Source organism: Littorina saxatilis, unplaced genomic scaffold, assembly GCF_037325665.1.
Source record: "Littorina saxatilis isolate snail1 unplaced genomic scaffold, US_GU_Lsax_2.0 scaffold_247, whole genome shotgun sequence".
In the NCBI taxonomy this organism is placed as follows: domain Eukaryota; kingdom Metazoa; phylum Mollusca; class Gastropoda; order Littorinimorpha; family Littorinidae; genus Littorina; species Littorina saxatilis.
In genome coordinates this window covers 157501-170000 of record NW_027125824.1, presented here as the reverse complement: position 1 = coordinate 170000, position 12500 = coordinate 157501, and the positions used below count along the sequence as shown (strand labels likewise).

At 40.1% G+C, this 12500-nt stretch overlaps 1 long non-coding RNA gene across 1 annotated transcript in view; it reads left to right on the top strand.

The window, feature by feature from the left end:
• Nucleotides 1-6509, top strand: part of LOC138954293 (uncharacterized) — an 8538-nt gene extending 2029 nt beyond the window's left edge. The window contains exons 5-6 of the long non-coding RNA XR_011451782.1: nt 5715-5768; nt 6444-6509. This is a non-coding gene — a long non-coding RNA (uncharacterized lncRNA). The remainder of the gene's footprint in view (nt 1-5714; nt 5769-6443) is intronic.
• The last annotated feature ends 5991 nt before the right edge of the window (nt 6510-12500 follow it).

Sequence of the window (12500 nt, the reverse complement as noted above, 5' to 3'; positions counted from 1 at the left end):
TGTCAACACAGGACTAACAAAGAAACTAACATCTACAGACGGACACGAACCCTATCACACACTAGCAAACCCTGATAAACATACAACACACAACTGTTTAACAACAATGTACACATCAATAGCTAGGTCCAAACAAAATAATATTAAGCACAAAGAAAACACCTCTCACAGAGCACAGCACAAGAATGTCTTTTGGGGCACAACACATCACGTCGAACATGAAAGTCGCAGCCAGCTACGGGAAGAACTGAGTCTTCAACCTACTCTTGAACGCGTCAAGAGAGGGGCTCTGGCGAAGCTCAAGCGGCAGGGAGCTCCAGACGGAGGGGCCCGCGGAGGGAAATGCACACATTCGCTTGAAGGTGGTGGCTAATTTTCTTCCAAATTACTAAATGAGCCAAATGTTATAATGACTGGGGAATTCCACATGTCTGAATCCCAACGAGCGATAGGGACCTTCATGTTACATTACGTTGGATATCTTAGTTGTAATTATTATTAATTGTTCATCACTGCAACTATTACCCACTTAAACCACGACATCAAAAGGGTAATATCCCAAATAAATTTATAATTAATAATAATTAATAATAATAATGATAATAATAATAATAATTGTCAGTAAGTACTGGTGTCACATGACTGATGTGAACCAGTTGATTGGCTAATCGCAATGCGCTTAAAACTGTTAGCGCACACTTGGAGTGCGCTAACTTTTCCAGAGAGCGTATTCTTGCGCCCTTTGCCTAAGCAAGACTGTGCTCTCATCCTCAGAATTAATTAATGACATGTAGCTTATATTCTCCACAATACCAAATGACCATAAATTCCCTGCTTCTCAATTAAAGCAGAAGTGGGTTTTTTTCTGACAGATTGCATGTGCCTGTGCCAGTGCCAGTGATCTAAAAAAAATAGAAGCCGCTGTGTTTCATCTAATTTTCGCCGACTTGCATAGATTCTTCTCATATGCCGTGTTAGTGGCATGTAGCTTATCATCCACATTACCAAATGATGAGTTAGTATACAATTCCCAGCGGCTAACAGAAAACACAAGTGTTATTCCGATAACGTACCAGCTAGACCAGTTTGGAAGACTGACTCGATCGACTCTGTAGCAGACAACACAGAAATACGACTACATCAGTTCAGTAAATGAATGGTTTCAGAATTATTATTTCAAAGCAAGAACAATCGTAATCGAAAACGTGTAAGGTTCAGAACGTTCTTACCATATAGACTATAAGATTTATTAGCAGCCTGCCTTATGCGTACAGACTCAGTGCAGACTGCAGTCGTTCCATTGCCCAGGTTGGCAGGTAGCCTAGCAGACGACATTAACCCCGCTCAGCAAATTAACATGTTGGGCAAATGTGAACGAAAAAACGATGGGGATATAATACGTGTAGGGTTCAGAGCATTCTTACCGTTCATATTTAGTATCAGACTCCCCGATGAGTGAAGATAGAACACGAGAAATATGCCACATTTGTTTTGAAAATGTGCGAACCGTCGAGTCCCGCTTTGAGTCAATTCAAGGGGAGTCACTCCGCATAGTCAATCCGTCGAAGCTCGACTGGAGGTTTCGAATCGCAAATAATGAAGAGCCTTTCTCCGAGTTCAAATGAGGTCTCTCTGAAAGATCATCACTGTTCAGATTAACGCTACACTGGAATTTACCAACAGAAATTAAAATGCGTGTGACGAAAGCACGACACACTTGAGACACCCCACACAAAAGTAGATCTTTACTGTGCACGACCTGACCACACAGTTATGCCTATTCAAATGCGCATTGCAAAATGTGCGTTTGGAATCTTCTTTTTTCTATGGCGGTACTGACAATATCGTTATTGAAACAATCCCAGTGCACTAAGGGATTTATAGAGCAAATCTCGAAAATAATTATTGAACTCAGCGCTATGCGCTTCGTTCAATAATGAATTTTCTCGATTTGCTCTATAAATCCCTTAGTGCACTGGGATGTCTCAATAACTTAAATAATAATAATAATAATAATAATAATAATAAATGAGCATTTATATAGCGCAACATCATAACTTTACAATTATGCTCTTTGCGCTTGACACATTTAAAATTAAAACACAGTTATACAAGCATTTACATCTACATTCATAGTCAACAACGCTTAATTAAAAGCATACACCATCAAACATACATTACAAAAGATTCTTCCACTAACTAAGTAATAAAAACATGAATAAAATAGGTAGTAAAAAAAACACAGTAGCCCTTTCTCTTTGTGCTTTGGGCTTCCTTTATCGTCGCTGTGTGCTTGTGTGCACACGTGTGTATGTGTGTGCGTCAGTGCATGCGCGCGCGCGCGCGCGTGTGTTGTGTGTGTGTGTGTGTGTGTGTGTGTGTGTGTGTGTGTGCCCCCCTTTATGATTTGTCACTGACTTATTTATAAATCACGATTCTCCAAGGTTATAATTATTACAGAGAGAATCATTGTTAACGTGGAATAAAACTAATGTGTCCAGGAGCACAGATAACGGAAACAAACATGTTGCCTGCCACGGTAATTAAGAGTGACGCAGAGACTGTGTGCTGGTGACCTTGATCAACTTATCATTACAGTGGCCCTGGTGATAAAGCAGGAAATTAACACTATTTTGAAAACAATGACAAACCAAAAGTCGGTCAATAGGCAAAATTACAGCTGTACAAAATATTGCGTAGTTTAAATAAATTGCATTACGTTTGTGTGTGTATGTGTGTCAGTGTGTGTTTGTGTGTGTTTGTGTTTGTGTGTGTTTGTGTGTGTGTTTGTGTGTGTGTGTGTGTGTGTGTGTGTGTGTGTGTGTGTGTGTGTGTGTGAATGTGTGTGTGTGTGTGTGTGTGCGCGCGTGTGTATGTGTTTCTGTGTGTGTGTGTTTGTGTGTGTGTGTGTGTGTGTGTGTGTGTGTGTGTTTGTGTCAGTGTGTGTGTGTGTGTGTGTGCGTGTGTATGTGTGTGTGTGTTTGTGAGTGTGTGTGTATGTCTGTGTGTGTGTGTGCGCGTGTGTATGTGTTTCTGTGTGTGTGTGTTTGTGTGTGTGTGTGTGTGTGTGTGTGTGTGTCTGTCTGTGTGTCTGTCTGTCTGACTCTCGCTGTCTCTCTCTCGCTGTCTCTCGAGCCCTTTCTCTATGTGTTTTGGGCTTCCTTTTCTTGCTGTGTTAACTTCCCGTACGTGATCCCCGAAACAGCTCAAAATGACATTTCTCAAGAACGTACTGAACCCAACACGCCCTCCCTCCGATCACTATTTCCCCCCAGCCACCTTCATATATTTCTACCGAGAAATACATTATGGTTATAGGTAAGATCATATACCTATGTTCTACCACTTAGCTAGGACAGTGCAAATCTGTTCTAGTAATACTGGCAAAACATCTATTTCTATTTGTTGATGTTACTCAACAGATCAGTAAACAAGAGTATAAAAATAGCAACACAGTTAAATCGGTCATACAAAATTGGCAAAACCATTAAGTCGATCAAATGCTTTGTCGCCCTTTGCATCGATTGTTATGTGGCTATAAGAGTATAATTCGCAGTTAACAAAAACATTGGTTTGACTCTCAATGGTCGTCTCGAATTTTGTCATAAGGACGACGAGCCCTTCTTTGATGCAATTAGCATTGACATTAACCTGATCTCTTAAGACAACATTATTGTTGTCACAGAAGCTGTCGTCGTCATCATCCTACCGAATCTTCTTTATTCTATATATATCCCCTCCCGTCTGTTGATAACCTTCAAACATGTGTACAGCAGTCTGTGAAATGATCAACATGTGTACAGCAGTCTGTGAAATGATCAACATGTGTACAGCAGTCTGTGAAATGATCAATATGTGTTTGAGTGCAGACGTTCAAGACAGAAAAGAATAGCGTAAATATTGATCTACTTAACACAGTTTTCGGAAATAAAATTTCACACATTTGAACATTCACACACACACATTGGTCTTTTTACATTTAGTCAAGTTTTGACTAAATGTTTTAACATAGAGGGAGAAATCGAGACGAGGGTCGTGGTGTATGTGTGTGTGTGTGTGTGTGTGTCTGTGTGTGTGTGTAGAGCGATTCAGACTAAACTACTGGACCGATCTTTATGAAATTTGACATGAGAGTTTCTGGGTATGAAATCCCCGAACATTTTTTTTTTCATTTTTTTGATAAATGTCTTTGATGACGTCATATCCGGCTTTTCGTGAAAGTTGAGGCGGCACTGTCACGCCCTCATTTTTCAACCAAATTGGTTGAAAGTTTGGTCAAGTAATCTTCGACGAAGCCCGGACTTCGGTATTGCATTTCAGCTTGGTGGCTTAAAAATTAATTAATGACTTTGGTCATTAAAAATCTGAAAGTTGGAAAAAAAAATTATAAAACGATCCCAATTTACGTTCATCTTATTTTCCATCATTTTTTGATTCCAAAAACATATAAATATGTTATATTTGGATTAAAAACAAGCTCTGAAAATTAAATATATAACAATTATGATCAAAATCAAATTGTCGAAATCAATTTAAGAACACTTTCATCTTATTCCTTGTCGGTTCCTGATTCCAAAAACATATAGATATGATATGTTTGGATTAAAAACACGCTCAGAAAGTTAAAACAAAGAGAGGTACAGAAAAGCGTGCTATCCTTCTTAGCGCAACTACTACCCCGCTCTTCTTGTCAATTTCACTGCCTTTGCCATGAGCGGTGGACTGACGATGCTACGAGTATACGGTCTTGCTGAAAAATGGCATTGCGTTCAGTTTCATTCTGTGAGTTCGACAGCTACTTGACTAAATGTTGTATTTTCGCCTTACGCGACTTGTTTATTTTTATAATATCGATATCACTCTGTCTCTCTGTTTCTCTCTGTCTCTCTGTCCCTCTCGCCGATCTCCGCATTTTCTACAATAAGAACAGGGTCTACTCATTGGTGTCTCACAAACATAATTATGCATGACAAAACTGGGTCACCATGTCGTGTGGCCTTGACCGCTGCAACCAAAACAAGTCTAGTCATTTGATTTATTTTTAGACACCAGCTTTTTCTCTCTCTCCCTTGAACTAATCGTAAACATGAGTGCACTTTTATACCCGCAAAAAGCAGTTTGTTGACAATTTACCTTGGCACACGTACAGCCGTGGCTGAAATGTATCTGGTCAGTGTTTACTGCTTGTTGTGTGCGGTGTGCATTGCATTAATACAGTTGTAAATATAAACAAAAAGGTACGCTGTAATGTAATACATAGATTCACAGAAAGTTGCATTTATATAGGTCACAGGTAACTTTGAGAGAGAGAGAGAGAGAGAGAGAGAGAGAGAGAGAGAGAGAGAGAGAAATATAGGACAAACAGACAAACATACACCGAGAGAGAGAGAGAGAGAGAGAGAGAGAGAGAGAGAGAGAGAGAGAGAGAGAGAGAGAGACGGAGAGAGAGAGAGAGAGAGGGCCGAGAGATTGAGAGAGTAAGAGTTCTTGCAATGGTGTTGTGTGGTGTGTGTGTGTGTGAGTGTGTGTGTGTGTGTGTGTGTGTGTGTGAGTGTGTGTGTGTTCTATGTGTCTGTGTCTGTGTAGGTCTGTTTGTCGGTCTCTTAGGTTATCCCGATTTAATGCACAGACAAAAACAAAATCACACGAGCATGTGAAGAGAAAGCAACGCCCCCAAAAGGAGACCCATCAAGCCTATTTCATTTTGTTTTCAGAGGGAGATTACGCTGAAATTGACTCCTTCCTACGCCAGTCTGTTGCTGTAAGAGGTGAGTATGTAGCGCAAAACAATGCTGTCATATGCAAGTGTTTTATTCAATGTAATATATTGGGATGTTCTGAGTCAACTGAGTCTGTGTTCGTGGTACTAGCACAAAACGTTGGCAGAGAAAAGGCAGATTTGTTGTCACCTCTTTCTCTGCACTACAATATTAAATGTCATCTTGCTTTTCTAAGAAAGCAAATATATTGAAGCACCTGCGTAATGAAAATCTAGCAGCATTACACTAAATTGCATACTACTTGCTAAATGCGATAAATACTTCCATGTTAAAATTAATTATTTACTTTGGAAATAAACACGAACACGTTTTGTTTGAAAAACAACTGTTTTACTATGCGCACTAGCAAAACTGTGTACACTTGGAAGTTCCACATTTAACTTATTGTCTCGGTCTAGTTTCCTCGTATTTTGATTATTATTTGATAAACAGACAGGCCAAGCTGCAGGCCGCCGCCTGTGAACTGTGTGCCTGTGTGAGTGTGTGTCGTATGTGTGTGTGTGTGTGTGTGTATGTGTGTGTATGTGTGTGTGTGTATGTGTGTGTGTATGAGTGTGTGTGTGTATGTGTGTGTGTGTATGTGTGTGTGTAGTGTGTGTGTGTGTGTGTGTGTGTGTGTGTGTGTGTTTAATTTTCTAAATTTGCTTCTCTATATGTGTGCAGTACAGCAACCTCCGCCTATGGCTCAGACTCAACTCCGAGCAGAAACGTAACTACACGAAATACTAGTTATAATAGCTTTTCACGGAGAGAGTGAATTCTGTACACCAAACTTCAATTCTAACCCGAGAAGACAGTCACCAATGTCACCACGGCCCTTACACTTTGCATCTCCATAATGGATTTGGACACATGTTTACGGATACTGTTTTAACAAAGGAAGCGAAACGGAGACTTTGCTGATTGGAGTGAGACCAGAGAGAGAGAGAGAGAGACGAAGTTTATCTCACTTCTCATCTTACAATGGTTAACTTCTTGACTGATGCCACTCTCACCTCCGACACCATGCCACTTCTACCTGAATCTGCAAAATTGTTGAAATGTCCATCATCTGCCGATGTCCAGCATATCAGTTGGCGCTGTTAAAGGCCAACATCCAACAGAATTTTTCTCCTGGAGCGACCTAAACTTGAACCCGTCGCTATTCTTGCATGTCTGTTTACTTCGTGCTGCACGCAAAAATCGAGCGACTTCCTTGCCGCGTGGATTGACGAAGCTATTTTATTCTCGTGACTGAAAACACTGCAGTGCGTGCAGTTTTTGACGAGCCGCAGGAGCGGCGACTCATATGGTCTCGGCTCGAAACTGTCTGTGGAGGCTGCGTGCTATAATTAGCTGACCTGCTGCGCGAGCAGTCACTGCAGAGTTTTGAGATAACTTTGTAACACGTTTTATTTTATGCTCCTCAAGAATACAACTTTGGGCAACGTGCCACGTAAAACTACACGCAACAAGGATTCAGTAGGTACCAAACATGCCTTGGTCAGAAGTAGAATGTAAATGAATCTTTATAAAGAAGTAGGCTACTTCAAACGACAGCCACAGCCACGGTTGGGTTCACGGCATCAAACCGATGCGACTCTCCGTCATATCATACACGTAATCTATTAAATAGATGACTAATAAACATGTAAACTACATGTATACGTCTATCGTCGGACATAAGAAAGGAGAGCTTCCCCCGGGCCTGTGCATGTGTTGTTCGTTGTGCGTGTGTAAATGTACACAACAAACTGACGACAAAACTGAGACAGACCTCTTTCGCTTCAGTCTTGCAGAATTTAAAGACGAATACAGGTAAATCGTGCATTATACTAACTGTTTGGTAAAAGTATCAAACGTTTCTTTTTATAAATAAGTGGCAGGCTTACAGGAATACAAAGAGGCGCAAGTTGAAAGTAATGGATATATCTCTGGAAGATGCCATCAGTCCAAGTTGTCAAATGAAATCAAAGATGACAGAAACAGAAGTTTTCCATACAAATGTTGGTGTTTCAAAGGAAGTTGGCATTCTTTCAGATAATGATATAGACGAGGTGGCTGTTTGTTATGAAGTTTCAACAAGCCAACATTCAAATGATTTTACTTCATCTACAGATTTTTTAAATTCAGCACTTTATAACTGTCATTATGAACTTGGAATCAGAGAGAGACCGTCTTTCCATTGTCATTCATGCCATAGATTTTTGTTTCAGAATCAATGTTTCACATGGCGTTCACAAGAGAGCATGCGAAGTTTCCGACAGTCTTTAGGATTTGTAAAAAAGGCCGTGTTTTGCTGTACATGCAAAAACTACCTGTCAAAAGGGAAAGTGCCTAACAGATTGCAACAACATTCCTATTTTAAGCTCAGCCACACGCCGACATGGAAGTTCAATGGTACTTTCAAACTTTTTCTTCTCTTCGTCGTATTTGATTTCTTTCTATTTCACAAGTCGAGTGCATATGATTTCGGCTCGTGTTCATCGTGAGATGGACTTAGTTTCTTGTATTCTGTGGGTTCGACAGATTAACTAAATGTTGTAATTTCGCCTTACGCGACTTGTTCTCTCTCTGTTGGCAGCGTGTAATGCAGCTGGTTAGAAATTAGAGTATTATTTTGCAAAGTGTGTACCAAAAGTTTGTCATGAGCTGCTTTAGGTTTGGGGTGTGGGTTGGTTTGATATTTCCTCCTTGCAGATCAAATCTGTATTCATTTTTGATGTTGTGTCTTATTTTGTGAAAGGAAACATGCAGACTGACTGAACGCATATATATATAATTATGTAACTCATTAACACATGGGTGTAGTTATGTTCAAGTACACACACACACACACACACACACACACACACTCACACACACATACACACACACACACACACACACACACACACACACACACACACACACACACACACACACACACACAACTGTGTAGATGTATCGTACACCTGATATATTAAATTGAAGTTCACGAAGAAATCGTTTTATTTCTGTGTCATTCAACATCTATCAGACAAATTGAAACTGGTACAAATATTCAATGATGTTGCGATGTGGAAATGTATGGCATTCCGTTTGTCAAATAATTATTTGGATACTTTTTCATGTTTTTTTCACAAATGGACATGATATCGCAAAAGATAGACAACGGCAAGATCATTCAAGTATGTACATGCTTGTTGATGTCTACTTAGGCGATGCTCAGAACACTAGTTAGATCTTCCGAGATTAAAAAATGACGATGATCTGTAAACAAACCAGGACAAGGAAAGAAAGACAAAACGTATTTGAAAACAAATCATACTATACAGATTGACAAACTGAAACTTCGAACTCTGTTGATATTTCACGGGAGATGAGGTATGGTGCAAACGTATATAATTATACTGACTACATTTTGTTACGTACTCATCAACAACAACAAAAACCGATATAACCAAAGGCACACACACACACACACACACACACACACACACACACACACACACACTTTGCTGGTTTGCTGATCAATGTCACAGGAAACGAATGAACAACAGAAAGCGTGATGAATTCCTGGCCAGAAATCAGTCACAAAGACCTGAAACGGTCTGCTGAATGGAACTGGTAAATGTACACATTTGAACTGCTGTCAAAATTACTATGTAATACGATATTCGGGTTTTAAAATTGGTAGCAAATTACAACCAATAATGATGTTTTTTGCTTCGGCATTGAAGCAATGTTCACTATTTACTAACAAAATAATTACGAAATAAACACAAAACCAAATCAGTGAGGCAGAGGGGACAAAAAGCCGAGCGGGTGTGTGGTGTGTGTGTGTGTGTGCGTGTGTAGGTGGTTTTACCGACAAATGGGGACGATTGTCACTGGAGAGCAGTCAAATGGGGACGCTTCCGACAAACGGGGACGTCCCCATTTGTCGGCCCGTGCGACCCCATTTGACTGGATTTGAGCAGATTGAGCGACCCCATTTGACTGCTTCCTAGCATCCCTGTGGACAAACGGACTGGATTTTCACACAGATTCATACACATATTTTAGCTCTGCACTTTGTGGTCTGCTCAACTAAACCATGTGATTTTTATTATGTGACTTCAAATGACTTTACAGTAACTGCTTTCATCAGAATTCAGTTTTTATTCAAATGCAGTCAAACTAAAACATTTATTTGAATTAAAAAAAAAAAGTTATTGCATTTAATATATTTTATTAAGAGTATTTTGAAAGAGTTCTGATTATTTGATCACGGTTTTTTTTGTATTAAAACAAAAACAAACACAGAAACATATACATTCCTGTAAAAAAAAAAAAAAATTATTACAATTATTTTGTTATGAGATTTATTTTAGGTTAATTCGAAGTGTTGTGTCTCATTATTACATCTTTTTTGTCGTGTTTATTGCAATTTTTATTTATTTTATTCATGTAACCCTAGAGGTTTTTTTAAATAAATATTGACTTGACTTGACTTATTGCGAAGTATGAACCGCGTAGGGGGAGCAAAGGAGGGAGGGAGAGAGAGAGAGGGAGCAAAAGAGGGAGGGAGAGAGAGAGGTACGGAGGAAGGGAGGGAGAGAGAGAGGTACGGATGAAGGGAGGGAGAGAGAGAGGTACGGAGGAAGGGAGGGAGAGAGAGAGGTACGGAGAAAGAGAATGAGAGAGAGATAGAGGGAGCAAAGGAGGGAGGGAGAGAGAGAGGTATGGCGGAAGGGAGACAGAGAGAGGGGGCAAAGAAGGGAGGGAGAGAGAGAGGTTCGGAGGAAGGGAGAGAGAGAGAGGGAGCAAAGGAGGGAGGGAGATAGCGAGGTATGGAGGAAGGGAGAAAGAGGCAGCAAAGGAGGGAGGGAGAGAGAGAGAGGTACGGAGGGAGGGAGAGAGAGATGGAGCAAAGAAGGGAGGGAGAGAGAGAGTTACGGAGGAAGGAAGAGAGAGAGAGGCAGCAAAGGAGGGAGGGAGAGAGAGAGGTAAGGAGGGAGGGAGAGAGAGAGGGAGCAAAGGAGGGAGGAAGAGAGAGAGAGGTACGGAGGGAGGGAGAGAGAGAGAGAGAGAGAGACAGACAGACAGACAGACAGACAGACAGTTTTCACGCAAAAATGTTGTAAGGGTTGTGGCGTGGTGGAAAGGCGTTTGCCTCCGAAGCCGGTTTTTCTTCACTACGCAGAAGACAGAAACTGCAGAGCCGCTCTTCACTAAACTTTAAGTCTCTGTCTGACTGTTTGTAAACCAAATGTGGCTCTGATTGTATAACTTTTAACATCATTGGGATGAAATAAACACTCGATTTTATCGTCCCATCCCCCCAGATTACGTATGTGGACCCCACTTATACCAAGGTGATACAAAGTACTCAATTTTATCCAATCTTAACAGATATTTTTAAATATCTTATCACCCCCACTCCCGTCATCCTTCTGTTTTTAACCAGCTCCCGATTTTTTTTTACATTTTTTAAATTTTTTTTTAACTATCGTATAAACCAATAATAGGCAATTTAGACCTTAATTTAAGCCCCTTAATTTTCGTTCGTTCGGTATTTTTTTCCTATAACCCAGATCATGTTCTTAAAAGGCTAACAATACATGCCTATAGGACATGAATATATTTTGTCTGGTCGTAAGGAGTTTGAGATGAAAAGTGTTGTTTGACGCCAGCGCGGTAAAACTAGTATAGACATGTCCCTGGGTGTTACGATGACATCAGAGTTTAAACTGTTCTTTTTCTAAATTATTGTGGTTATCATTCTTAATTAGCGAGCCAATCCATCAGAGAAAAATGAAAAAAAATAAGTCATTTTCTCATGTCTCAAGGGAAAACCAGTGCCTTGCCTGTCTAAAATCACCTCCCGTTTGAGGAATTTTGCAGCCAGCGCAGTTACTTACAAGATATATTAACGTCCTACAGGCATAGATTGTTGGCCTCGGACAGGACTGGGGTAATATGATAAAAAAAAAATAGAGGAGGAAAAGAAAAGGGCAAGATCAAGCAAGCCCGACCGTGATAGGACCCAGGACCCACTCTCCATGAGTACGGGAGGGGGGGGGGGGGCAATAAGAGATATATGTTAAGGTCCTTGTAAGAGGAGTATTAATAATATTTCCTTTATATACGTTGACTTCCTAAGGGAAGGACCATTAAAAACATGGACTTTAATTCAATTATAGTTTCGTTAAAAAATGATAAAACTCGGGACCACCTGTTAAAAGGTTTAAAAGTGACAACATTGTAAGAAAAAATATAAAGAACATGCGCAAACACGTAATACTGACCTATAGGGAAGTAAAATTGAGAGAAAACAGCTATCCTCTCGTTAATGTAATCACGATAGAACAAATGAAGAGAAGAATAACTGACAAAACAACTGCACTGCACAAACCAACAAATGACAAAGACAGTCTTTGTCATTTGTTGGTTTGTGCAGTGCAGTTGTTTTGTCAGTTATTCTTCTCTTCATTTGTTCTATCGTCTTTCTTCTTCTTTTTTGTGTGTGTATTTTTGTGTTTTTGTGCCTGAAGAAGACCCTTAGGTCGAAACGTCGCTGTTATTCGTTCCGTGTTCGTCATTTTAACGTGAGTACATTGCTTTTTGGTCTCTTTATTGTTCCCTCTCACGTGCAGTCGCCATTGTTTAATGCATGTTTTAATGTGTTTTGTATAATCCGGAAGCAGGAGTTTAAAACCTATATATATATTAAGGGAAAAGTCTGGGTTGTGGCACTCGATCACTAGGTGGGGCACT